Raw genomic sequence first — 13762 nt, 5'->3', positions numbered from 1 at the left:
TCCCTCACCATCATCTTCTCTGCAGCAGCCACCTGCCAATCAATTAAAAGGCCACATGGATCCCATACAAGCTGACTGCAGAACCTCGCTAGGAGCTGAAGGTGCCAAAATCCTTTCCATAACCAATTCCCTTTCCTCCTCTGCTGCTCTTCCCTCCTTTCCTACCCCCAAGGCTGCATCCTCCACTGCCAGGAAAGGCCTTCCAACCTCTCTACTCCACCTCCATACCAGAAAGATAGTTTCAGAGATGCTGCTTTTCTAATTACCTATAGCATGGGCAGGTTGTAGAACACTGGAACAGGTTGCCCAGAGAGGTGGTGGATGCCCCATCCCTGGAAACATTCAAGGCCAGGTTGGATGAGGCTCTGAGCAACCTGATCTAGTCGGGGATATCCCCGCTTCTTGCAGGGGCCTTGGACTAGATGACCTTTGAAGGTCCCTTCCAACTCCAACCATTCTATGATTCTACCTGCCATTCAGTCTGGGGACCCTGCTGTCCCCGTGTTGGTGTGATGGTGCAGAGGTCTCCCCCTCCTCATGTTTGCTCCAAACCCTCCTCCCTGCCAGCACGTAATGGCAACTCCAGTAAATATTGCAAAAGACATGCTGGAAAATTTAAAGAAAAACCTAATTCCTACAGTTATAGATTTTTTTTTTTCAAGGCCAGAAAACATCACTGCAATAATCTAATGCCAGCCAGCACCAAGCTACAAATCTCTATTTGAGCTAGATGCTATCTTTTATAAACATGAGTCAAGATGTGCAGCCAGGCAGCAATCAGAAAATGCTCTGACTGACAGAGCAGGGAAGAAGAAAACACACATTTACCAGCTTCAAAATATTTTCCAGCTCACAAAGAAACATTGGAGATGTTATTTCTCTTCAAGAAAAAAACACCTTAGGAGCTGCCAGCAGTGATGACATCGTCCCTCCTACAGCGTCACAGCTGATGTCTTGGGAGAGCACTGGGAGATGCGGTGACATAGCTGGACCAGTGCCTCCCACTTCAGCACAGAATCACTGAGACATCCAAGATGTTATGGTATTAGCACAATAATCCTCAATATCACTAGGCATCTGGCACAAATGCACAAGATTCACAGGCAGTGTGTCAATTAAAACCTTAATGAGGCTCAAGCTGAAAGTCAGTGGATGAAATCTGAGGGATGGAGTTGCGAGGGCGTAGAGACATATTCTGACAAACATGGGTGGAAATGCTGAGTATGCCCACTGTAACCCATGGAGTGGTGAGTGCCTGAGTTACAGTGCACACTGTCACTGCTGAGAGAAGGTAATTTTTCCAGTTGTGTCCCATCACAGGGTACTGCAACAGCAAGAGGAAGCACAAATATCCAGGGATCTGGCACGCCCTGGAAAATGGGCAAGTGAGAGTGTCCTGGTTTTGGCAGGGATGGAGTTAATTTTCCTCTCAGTAGCCAGTGTGTTTTGGATTTCGTGTGTGAAGAATGTTGATAAACACGCTGATGATACCAGTTGTTGTGAATGAGACCAAGGACGCTGTCCTGCTCTCCAAGTCTCGCTGATTTGCAGATGCAGGAAGCTGGGAGAAAGACAGACAGAATAATTGACCCAAACTGGCCAAAGAGAGTATTCCATGCCATAAACGTCATGCTCAGTATATAAGTGGGGGCAGGCCAGGGTGGGTATCTGCCTTCCTGGCATCCATCTTTTCTCCCTCATTTTTGCTGGCATTGTTCCCTCTACCTTGCTGGCTCCCTTTTGCTCTTTTGCTTGCCGCTCGGTTTTGTTTCCCTGATTGCTGCTCGGGACAGGCAGGCTGTACTTTGTACATTTTAATATCCTTATATTCTGTTATTATTGTAGTTTTCCCTTGTTATTTTAGTAAATTGTCTTCATCTCAACCCATGAGTTCTCCTTCCTTCCCAATTCTCTCCCCCATCCCACTGGGGAGGGGGAGGGTGAGTGAGAAACTGTGTGGTAATTCGGGCTAAACCACCACAGAGAGAAACAGAGTGCAGCAGGGAAGTTAAAGTGGAGGTCGCAAGGGGCATGGTATCACCCCAACAGTCAGCACAGCTGGGACGGTAATCCTTACTTCCCGAAACCATGTGCTGATCTGCCAGCACTGCTGCCAAGAAGCTGGCTGTAAGTGTGGGTTTATCCTATTCTATTCTATCCGATGCTATCTATGAGTTTGGGTCAAAGGTGGGAAAGACTCTCTAATGTTGTGCACAAAACCTCCACGCTGCACACTCTTCATGGTGCTCAGTGTTTCAGGTTACAAGCCAGCAGGTGAAAAGGATGAAGCTTTTCTGTTTGGACCACAGGCTCAATTCTGTGCCAGGTCAGGTCAGCTACCAAAGCTGCTGTTTCATGGCTGTGGGGGATCCTACACAGCACCCACAGAAGGTCTCTATTCCGATTCCAGTGCAAAGATATTCATAAATGACCAAAAAAAATGCAATACCTATTAAAGGATACATTTGTCAGCAGTTTCAGCAAATAGATTGAACTTCCTCATCATTTCTTACACATGGAGGCTCAGAAGGGTAGAGAAATTAGGGCAATAAGCAGAGACTTCAATACTGTCAGTGTTGTACCCAGACAACTACTACACTCACTTCTTTTCTGCACAAAATAAGCCATTTTATCACAATGATCCCTAATGTTTTTCTAATACACTGAGGTATTTTTGCCCCTTCCCTCTAGATCACTTTTTCCAGCTCTCTGCTTGTTTGTCCTCTGCTGTATTTTTTCTGAGGCTTGATACTCAAAACCACACAGAGTATTTGCTGAGGACTCTTGCTGTGAGCAGCCCCAAAGGCAACTTGGTTGCAGGGGGAGAAATACTGAGCAGAAGGAGATGTCTCCTGAAATACCGACAGAGAAAATGTCTACTGGCCTGTGAGCCTGGGAACCACCAGCACCCTTGACGAGCACAGCTGGCATCTTTGAAGTGCAGCTGGGTGCCTTGAAACCAGAGGCATCCTGAAATATCATAGATAAGGGCAAAAACAAGGAACTGTAACAACAACTTATCATCTGAAAAGGTGAAAAATAGTCTGGGAAAAGGGGAAAACATCCTGAGAAAGTAAGGATCAGTAACTGCCATTGGCTGTTCTAACTGCAAGGACAGGAAAACAGTCTGGAAAATAAAAAATGGTCTGAGAGAACAGAAACCATCACCACCTATTGGCTCTCCCAGGTGAAAAACAGAAATTAACAGCACCTCTTGGCTGCCTGAAGGGGTCACGTCCTACACCCTCTTACGTTTCTGTGATATAGAAAAGACTTAATTTTTACCCAAAATGGAACTTTTTCCCTCTGAGAAGTTCCTGTGCTGCATGTAGTTTTCCTTTTCTGAAACAGGCTGAGCTCCCTGCATGAACTTTCTACCAGATCTCCTAGACAAGCTCTTGGACCCTCGCTGGAGATGTCTGGCTGACTCCCCTCTCCATGAAAAGGATCACCTTTGAAGTGAGACTCTGTCTGTTACTTTTATTGGTTCCCCCATGGGCCCACTTCTGGAGTCAGTTTGGTTTGTCATCCCACTTCTGGGGTGGTTTGGCCCCCTTCTGGGACTGGTTTGGTACACTGGGTACTATGATGAACATACATATATATACATGTAAGTAATCTACCATATCTGCTGTCATACTATCAGTGATTTTACTAGGTATAAGCTTGAAGTAACCTGCAATATTATATATATATATATATATATATACACACACACTTGCTGCTGCTATTATTGATTGCTGCTAATAATTTGTAATAGCTTGACATATATACACACACACACACACACGTGCTGTATTGATCACAGGTATACTTGCTAGCGCTGGATTTTGTGTTCTTTTTGGTAACCTCAATAAAGCAGAAAAGTCTAGAGGATGAAGTTTTCATGTCTTTGTCTACCACAGAATCCTGCAAACCCACGGTCGCAATCTCCTTACTCTTGCAGGCTGGGTAACCCTTCAGGTCATGACAACTCCTCAGTTAATAATTCCCTCTGATCTCCTCCAGAGCTCCATTTCTGCATCCCAGAGGTCCGCAGCCAGGCTTGCCTTTCCTTGCAACTGCATCAGACAGATCAAATTCACTTCCCAGCCCGCTCCAAACTCTCAGACCTGTTTCTGCAGCCTCATCAGTCATTCCTTGCCTTGTAGGAAGCAGAGATCCATTCTTACAGCCGAACAAGTGTAGTGCTTGGCACTCACCTCCGCAGAGTTTAATCCTCCTGATTTTGGACCCGGTGGAGTCAAATCTCCAGGGATTTCCTCTCCTTCTGAAGTTCCTACATCTCCTCCCCACTCCAACCCACACAGAGCTTTCGGGTCCTTTCTGTCCCGCCACTCCATTTGTGAACTGTGGGTTAAAGGCTGTTTCTATTTTTGAGAAACAGAGGGCATTAAGAAAAACACATTTAAGTGAGTGCAAGGAGCTCAACAAGCCTGTTTTAACACCCATTTCTGTATAGTTACCCAGGCAGAAGAGACAGAAGCAGTAATAACTATCAAGGCCAAAACCCACAGACATTTTGAGCAGCAACAGAGAGAGTATCTACTTGGAAACCTCTTTTTTTTTTATTATGTTAAAGCAGCATTAAATCGTATTTTAAAACATGTTGCAGTCCTCTCAGGACTAAAGTAATTACTTTAATTAGTATCACTCCATGGCTGCTAATCAATCTGAAATATCTAAACAATTTAAGTTAAATCCTTGCAAAAAAACAAGTCTATGTGATAAAACCAACCTTTTTTTTAAAAAAAAAAATTAAATAAACACATTTTGGAAAGGGTTATATGCATCAGATTTTTTTTTTTCCTGCTTTACTGTATGGTGCTATTAACTCTAAGATCTTTTAATGTTGATGGCATGGATGATCTTCTTTCCACGTGGGCTTGCAAGGGTGATAGGAGACAGCTGTGCAGAGATTATCTCAATGGAAAAATCTCTGGCAAGACCAGAACAGGTCAGGTGGAGACCAGACAGGTGTTCTTGTGGGAGCATGTTAATGAGGGAGACTTTACAGCGAAAAAGACCCTCCTTAGACACTGACAGTCAATCACTGTTGTAGTGTTGCAGAAGCGTATTCTTCTCCAACAACTCATACACAGACCTTGGAACAAAAAGGTCTCCATCATGGAAGCTGAGGACAGTGAGACCAAAGCACTGCAAAGGAATGATGCCTACTGAGCTTTCACATTACTCCCTCCTCCTCCCAAAACAAACTTGTAGTACAAACAGGTTACTACTTTTTTTTTTCCTGTTAAAATAGGGAAAAAAAAATAGGCTTTCTTATGAGTTACAAAGGTGCATCTTCCATAGGTAAAACATGCATTGACCGGCTTCCACAACCCCTTTCAATCAGCACCCTCCCAAATCACAGCTTCCCATCCACCTCTGTAGCTCACAAGGCACCAGTGTGTTAACTAGGAGACCTGCAGTGACCCCCAGAGATACAAAGCTTCCAGTTTGAGTCCCTGGGCAGGTACTTCTCAGTCTCATGTACCACTCTCTCCTAAGTTACCATCTGAAGCAAGCTCTCTAACTTACTGTGGGAAAATCTTGCTCTGCCGGGAAGGGAGGCTAAGTAACTTTGCTTCATTTCAGGCACCAATAAATGTATTTGTGTTGTGGGAGGAGAATTTTCTCTTCAGGGAGATGTCATCCTGCCTATCACCATTGTCACGGTTTAGCCCTACTCATCAGCTAAAATACCACACAGTCGCTTGCCTTCCCCTCACCGCTCCCCCACAGTGGGACAGGGAAGAGAATTGGTAAAGAAAAGAAAGCAAAACTCATGGGTTTAGACAAAAAAAAAGTTTAAGAGAACAACAGAGGAAAAGAAAACAGAGATGGAGAACCAAAAAAAAAAAAAAAAAAAAAAAAAATCCCCCAAAAAACCCCAATACCAGAAAATACTTACAATACTTACATAATTTACAGTACAATAGCTCACAGTGGATCCTGATGCCCAGCTCCCTCTCAAACAGCACGAGGCTCCCCTCAGCACCCTCCTCACTGATATACTGAGCATGATGTCACATGGGATGGAATGGCCCTTTGGCCAATTTGGGTAAATTGTCCCAACTGTTGGCTAGTTAGTAACCTATCCCAGCTGTATCCCCCAGCTATAGGGACCACCAGCTCCAGTTCCTCTCCCAGCTCCGGTGAAAATGAACTCTATTCCTAGCTGGAACCAGGACAACCATGTACAGTGTCCTTGATTTTAACATTCGCGTTAGCAGGCAGCAAAATGAGCACTGAGTATCTTCAGGGTTTGGCCCCTTCACGTACAACATCCATCAAGGACAATACATACAGGACAAAAGGTGAAGGATATGCAAGTATTACTTGCTTCATAAATCTATTTGCAAGCTGTGAAAAATCAATCACTATGGGCTAAATACATTTTTGTCAAAGAGAATCATAAATCAATGCAAAAGCTTTCTGTAGACATCTTGATTTCTCATCCAGTTGCTACACTTGAAGGGGCTGCACTGGAGAAGGCCGATGTTATTGCTTTGAATTGTTGGGCACAAAATTGCATAATTATCACTATCTTTAAAAAATACCACAACTGTCACACTGTGAACCACCTTCTGAATCTCTAGGTCTGTCTAGTAGCGGAATTTCAGTATTACACAGATGAAGACTTTCACCACTGAGAGGAAACACATTTTAAAACAACAGCTTAACTGCACAATTAATTCTTCATGTAAAACGCTGATGCCAGTGAGTACTGTGCTATTCCTGTTGCAGTAAATGTAATAGATCTAACATATCTGCTCTGCTTCACTGATAATTAGTGTAAGTAGGGCCATTACAAATTTAAGAATCAGGTGCCCTGACTGCATATACGATCTATCAAATGCAGTTACAACTGTCTTCACCATCTGACCTAACATCGTAACAAAAAAGTGTCACCCGGGCAATATTTCCTAAGTACCCAGCCACATTTTCAGTGTTTTATGGGCGCCTGCTATTGAGCAGATGTTTAGTACCCTTGCCAGGAGGTTTGTACAACCTTGTGAGAATTCCTGAGAAGAGTGGCAACAGTTTGTGAGGGACAGCCAGCCAGTTCTACCTAACTCACAGAATCACAGATGGGTTGAGGTTGGCAAGGATCTCTGGAGGCTGTCTGGTCCAGCCCCCGGCTCAAGCAGGGCCACCTAGAGATGGTTGCTCAGGACCATGCCCAGATGGCTTTTGAATATCTCCAAGGATGGAGATTCCACAACCTCACTGGGCAGCCCATGCCAGTACTTGGTCACCCTCACAGTGAAAAGGTGCTTCCTGATGTTCAGAGGGAACCTCCTACATTTCAGTTTGTGCCCACTGCCTCTGGTTCGGTCACTGAGCACCACTGAAGAGAGAATGGCTCTGTCCTCATTGCTCTGGTTCACTCCAGCTTCACTGAAATTTGCAACATCTTCACAAAAGGATTAAAAGCCCAAAATAGCTGGTTCCTCTGACATCCAACTGAAAAAACAGAGCTGTATTTTCATAAATTCTTATTTTAGAGGTTGTATGGCATGGACTACACTTTTAAGACACGAGTTCAGATGCAAGTTTTACCACAGAGCTACAATTCACGGTAATAGTTCAAAAAGTATCACTTCCATTATACTATATAATGTTCCTTTGAAGACAGTTATTGATGATTGAGGCCACATCTCAGATTCATGACAGCAAAAGAAAAAAAAAAAAACACCTAATCAATTGCAAGGAAGTGTTTGGCACCACCTCTACTCTGTCTGCTCTGACCACAGACGACTGAATACAAACTTTCAGGACTCTCCGAAAGTCAGGGGCTCTCTGGACAGCACTGTCACACCAGATGTAAAGAAAAAGGTTCACTGGGCAGTGCAGACATCTACTGACTCACTCAGCTAGGATCCCTTTGCGGTCAACAAAGGACATGATCCGTGTCATCCTAAAGTACATTTCAACTGTCAGATGAATCACACTCTAAAATTACTTACCTCATTAAACATCATGTTGGATACAGCACTATAAACATCCAAAGTTAGATTAAATGAATCCTGTCCACAGTATCTGTGAGAAACACTGAGCTTTCTGCAATTTGCTAGAGGACTTTTATGTGCCTGACTTCACCATGACATCTCCTGACAACAGTAAATCACCATGATATATTTAGAATTAAAACACGCAGTCTGGAAAAGAAATGCAAAAAACAACTGGTGCAGAAAGTATCAGCAAATCTCAGTAATGACTTATCTTTTGCACGGACTTCAGAAATCATGCCACCGTCTCAGGTTTTATTTTCTAAGCCCTAAGCTGCTTCTGGCAATGATCCCACAAGCCCAGCTCATCCTCCAGCATCAAGACTGCTTTATTTCTCAGAAACAATAAAACAGCTTAGCACATGGAAAGCCTCTCCTGCAGAGGATGGGCCCTTCCAGGCAGACGGGCTACGACTTTTGCTTGAAAAACCCAACCATCATCACAAAACTTATTCAAAATCCTCACAGAGTCCCCTAGATGCAGCTACCCCTCACATAAAGGAGGCTGACTGGAGAAAGCCAAGTTATTTCTTCTCTCTGTGTATATCACATTTACATATATACACACACGCATATATATATGTATGTATGTATATATATATATGTATGTATGTTACAGACCTGCAGCTGGTTTCTACATCGATCAGCAATTTATCAGTTAAAGAATATTAGAGTTACATCCTTCAGTCTTTCTGACTCCAATAAAACACTTCTCCACTTCCCTATCCACTCACATACATGTAGGTGAAAATACTATTTTACACATACATACCTATATATGGATGCACATACGTACAAGTATGTAGAAATACAGATCTAATTTCTAAGGAATTTTGAGCATTCTTACAAAGTGTTTGGGCTTTTAACACTGAGAACTCCAGAGGCTAAAGATTTTAGGGAACTATGCTTCCAGATTTTGGTCCTTCATCTTCTTCTCCATATCCACCACTGCAGTCCTGGTTTGCATACCGGGAAGTGGTAGGCACTGTATGCACACCCATGTAAGTTGTCAAAAACACAGATTTTCCACAAAAAGCATTACAAGCTCCATCTATCCAAAAATACAGTATCTCACAATGCTTTCCTGTACCTGAGCATTTATCCTGCTGAAGTACTCATATAGCCATGATTTTAAGTAAAAATTGAATAAATAAAACAAGTAATTGCAATCTGCTTTTCTAACAACATATTGCTCGGTCTGCCACTGCTTTAATTATGAGATTTATAGTAAAGATTGGTTTGGATTTTTTCCTTTCAGGTATATCAGAATTGTGGGTACCTTGGTAAGTCAAGCAATACTATTTCATTTTAACATTCATTCTTTAACTGTTAAAGATAGCAGAAGACACGCAGCTTGCTTTCACTCAAGGTTCAGAAAACGGCATTGCTGTATCATGCATAACAAGTTAACAACGTATAATGTATGTACCTTACACAAATATCCCAGCTGGTCAAGCACTCCACAAAAGGAACTCCCTGGGCTGTTGTGAAGGCAATCAATCATTCAGTCCCGGGCATTTCTCCCAGATGGGGCTGGGCAGAGCACAGGTGATGTGTCTCAAGTGATGGGCTCCACAAGCAGACCTCTTTCAGTTGCGGAAAGGCAGGAGTAGTATCCAGGTTCAAACAGCTGGCCAAGGCCTGGATGCTGGAGTCACCTCCCTGCAACCTGCCCAGCCACTTCCTCATACTCTGTAGCATCCCACTGACTATGCAATTCTTTGGGTCTCCAAGTTCATCTCTTAAAAGCTAGAGTTACAACCTACAAGATACCTAAGAATGAGCTTTGCAAAGGGTTTCTGAACACAGTCATTCACATTTGAAACTAAAACGCAATTGAAAATCACCAAAAAAACCGCAGAAAGCATTCTGAAGATGTTATCTATCTCTCTCTGCCTTTGAAAACTGTGGTTGTCCACTGGCGTCCTGGAGAAGGCAGGTCAGGATACTGTCCTCTTCATCCCTACACAGCTCCCCTGCTTAAGCAGATGAATCTGGCCCACAAAACAGGACATCTCCTTTCTTGATATAACTGTCCAGACACTTTCCTGTGCAGCTTTCATATGAGCTCCAGAAGCTGGTCCCTCTCAGGTAATCTTTTCTCTGCCAAAATAGTTCTCCTTCCTAGGAGCCAGCCTCTTGCTCAGGGAAATCCCATCTCAATAGAACACTTGACAGCAGAGGAGGTGAGGAACTACATACTCCAAAGGACACAGCAATCTGAGATAAATACCCTAACCTGGCACCACAGGTAAAACCGAGTTCCTCCCACTCTGTATTTACCCAGGAACTTTAATGCATCTTCAAATAAATTTCTGCATGGCATTATGTTAACACATTTTAGGAAAAAAAAAAAATATATATAAAGTCAGATTTGCTTTTTACTCACTCTTAAGGATCTACTGCTCAGTTTTTTCTGATGAACATTTCACAGTTGTGCCTTGCACAGTAGTCTCTGGCCGGGGACAATGGGGACGCCAGCTTCAGTCTTTTCCTGCGCTGACTGCAACAGCGAGTCTCTGTACCACGGCACGGTACACTGCTCCTGCGTGAGGAGAAACACATCATAAACAGTGTCACAGCAGACCGAGGAGTCCAGAAATTTAACACCAGTGCTTTCTGCAGCATTCGGCTGCCCGAATACACCTGGGCAAACCCAGCTATTTCCTCCTGAGGTTTTCACAGCTGCTTCCCACTATAAACGAAACAAGTTCAAAACGTGGCCCTCCAACTTGGTTCTCACTCACCGATCTCTGAAAATGCAAAGCAGTGAGAGCGGCACAATTATACGAATAAGGGCAATGAGACAGAGACCTCGTACCTTCCCAGAAATCACACAACAAATCAATCAAATCCAGGAAAAGGACTTGTTCTGCTTCTGTCTCTGGTACCTTCCCCATCACATCCTGCTGTCACCCCAGCCCAGGTAGCCCGTTTCAGCCATGGCACCTGGGTGGATGCAAGCAAGATTTTTCTCTGGCTGTGGGAACTTATTAGGTGTATTCACTAACATTTCCATTCTCAGCCTGTGGTCCTTCTCTTGTTCTCTTTACACAAATACTCCCGCTAGCTCCTCTTCCTTGCTGCTTTTCCAGGATATTGGTTGCCGTAACTGTCGTTGCACCCTTTCTGAAGGCAGCATATCCCCTCTTAACTCCAGACAGGCTGTGTTAGCAGTATTCGTGAGTAGATGAGGAGACTGACAGGCCTGCACTGCCAAAACAAGCAGGTCTCTACTACTCCCGGGTCATAAATTCAGCCCTTGAGGCATGCAGGGGTGGAGGGGCTGAGGGCTCATGGTGGTCTCCTTTCTGAAGGTAGCAGCTCCGTACCTCTGTAGAGAAGTAAGTTGTAGAAGATTCCTCAGGGCACAGAGGAAGAGTGAGCAGCTGCCCCTTTAACAAGGAGGAAATGGACTTTTACTCTCCTCCTAAAATCCCTGCAGTAGAGGCAAAGGATCTGCCAGAGACTGGGCTGCTGCTAAAACCGGGCAAGCCATAAAAGTAAATGATGTGCTCAATTATTGCCTCTAAACGGCAATGACCACACCGGGGAGAAAGGTGACTCCCTCCTCTTTCTGAAGCCCACTTACATGCTACAGAAACACACTTCAACAATGGCAAGCTTCCCTGCCCCACCTCTTACATCCAGCAAAGATAAGAAACACTTCATATGAACACTGCTAGCAAACGCGGGGAGTGTTCTAGCAAAGCATCACTCCACGCTTGCCCGCTTCTTGCGTGCTTCACTAGGTATCTGCTTTAGGCCAGTGCTGGAGACGGACGTGAGGACCAGGTGCATTTCACCATTCTCACATACAGGTGAGAGAAAGGCTGCAAAAGAACATACGACGCCAATGCTGAGCACGTGCTTCAAGTAAACCTACATGCATCTTATAAAAAGTTAATACCTGTATAGGGTCTTTTTATTTATTTATTTATTTATTTATTTATTTTAAACAGTGATGCCTTTTCAAATGAACCTTTTTGTTAAACAAAAGTGGAGCAGCAGCCATCTCCTCCCCTTATGGTCAGAGAGGAGACCAAACAGCCTGCCTGGCGGTGCCTGGCCCCACAGGCCAGAAAATGAACCCTCCCATCTCAGTGCGATGTCACTACTTGTTCAACGATGTTCACAAATGATGGAAGTCACTTGGCCTGCTTGAACTTTTGAGAGCTGCAGACAGAAAACTGCTAAGAATAAATAATCCCTCTTGATCTCCGAAGCAGAAATCATTGCCAAAATGCCAGTTCAGTGACTTCAATTAGCAAATGCTGTTGAAAGACCTCTTTCCTACTAATTCCCCCTTTCCTAAAAATTAACATCTCCACATAATTCAGCTGCTTTTCCTGCCCTTTTCCTAATGCATTCAGATCAGATGTGTTTATGTACAAAAAACCTGATAATATAGAACAGTACTGGGAAACTAACCTCTAGTTATGTCTGTGACTTCACCTTCTAGTAGTGTTTTGCTGACTATGTTGTCAGTGACAACGTCCTTGTCTTGCAAGTACACCTTTCTGTTTCATATTAATTAAAAATATAAATTGAAATACAAAGAACAAAATAAATAAACTGTATCTGAACTACAGGTAAACGATTAATAGCCATGTACAAGATGTTGTGCAAAAAGATTTGGCTAAAGCTAGAATCACAGAAATGGAAACCTGAGAAAGATCTCCAGAGCTCATCTAATCCCTTCTTACAGCTTTTACCATAGCTGTGCTTTCCACAGTTTCTCTGTTTTGTTTTTTTTGTTTTTTTTTCCAGTGTCAATGCATCAAAGGCAAAATTTTAAATTACCTTGTCTGGAAACCATTCTTCCTGTCTCAAAATCCTTATCATTCCCACAGAATATGAACACCACTTCCCTTAAGTTTGTTGAAATTAAGTCCCTTGTATTTATTTCACTGCTCCCACTCCTTCTTTCTCTGAAAATCACAAATTCTCTTATTTTTAAAAGAAAAAATTTGGGAAAAAACTCCCTTACTAGTATTACTTAAAGTAGAATAAAATAGCTATACATCTCTCCTCCTCTTCCTCACATCCCTCTCCTGGATGAAACTTTTTCCCCAGTACACTTCAAGATGCATGTTAGGCATTTACTTTCTTATAAGAAAATAGAGAAGGTCCTCTGTGAACCTTTACTATCATTAACAAACTCAGGTAGAAGCCTGATTTTTTTTTTTCCTTTTTTTTTTTTTTTTTTAAGGTGGATTGAAGACCCTAACATCAATAGGTAGTTTAGATGCTATGCTTAAAACTCCTTGTTCAAGTTTCAACTTTTATTTCTGCAAGTGGACTCTGACCTGCTAGTAATCACACGAGTAAGTACCAAAAATAACACCTACTGATAGCCAGCAGAAGTCAGGCAATAGCAGAAGAATCAGATGTAAAACCATCTTCATGTCTTGAAGGCCTAAAGCAAACATGAAGGATGGTTGTATCAACAGGCCGGACAGTCCAAATCAAAGTAAAGCAGACACACATTGGTTGCTGGACCCAAATGTGCACTTGCACAAACCCCAGCCTCTCCAGCTTTGATGCACCAAGTCTCAACACCAGAAAGCACTTGGTGTGAGAGAGCATGACAGGAAGACCCCCACCACCACCACACTTGAAGAGGGACCCAAGTCCCGGGCTGCACCTGGGCAATGAGGCTCCTGAGCAGGACCCTGCTCGGCACTATTTCTACCAGTAGACAGTGCAACACCATGACCTCTCTGGGAAGGAGCTCAGGAAGGGAA

The 13762-nt window shown here is 43.4% G+C and overlaps 1 protein-coding gene across 4 annotated transcripts in view; it reads right to left on the bottom strand.

The window, feature by feature from the left end:
- Positions 1–13762, bottom strand: part of ANKRD6 (ankyrin repeat domain 6) — a 110103-nt gene that overhangs the window by 44244 nt on the left and 52097 nt on the right. For all 4 annotated transcript variants that reach the window (XM_086743336.1, XM_086743334.1, XM_086743337.1 and 1 more), the window contains one exon: positions 10405–10560. The gene's annotated coding sequence lies outside the window, so the exon portion shown is untranslated. The remainder of the gene's footprint in view (positions 1–10404; positions 10561–13762) is intronic.

Source organism: Chlamydotis macqueenii, chromosome 3 (assembly GCF_036417535.1).
Source record: "Chlamydotis macqueenii isolate bChlMac1 chromosome 3, bChlMac1.mat, whole genome shotgun sequence".
In the NCBI taxonomy this organism is placed as follows: Eukaryota; Metazoa; Chordata; class Aves; order Otidiformes; family Otididae; genus Chlamydotis; species Chlamydotis macqueenii.
The sequence above is the reverse complement of the archived record's forward strand: the minus strand, read 5'-3'. Positions and strand labels throughout refer to the sequence as shown.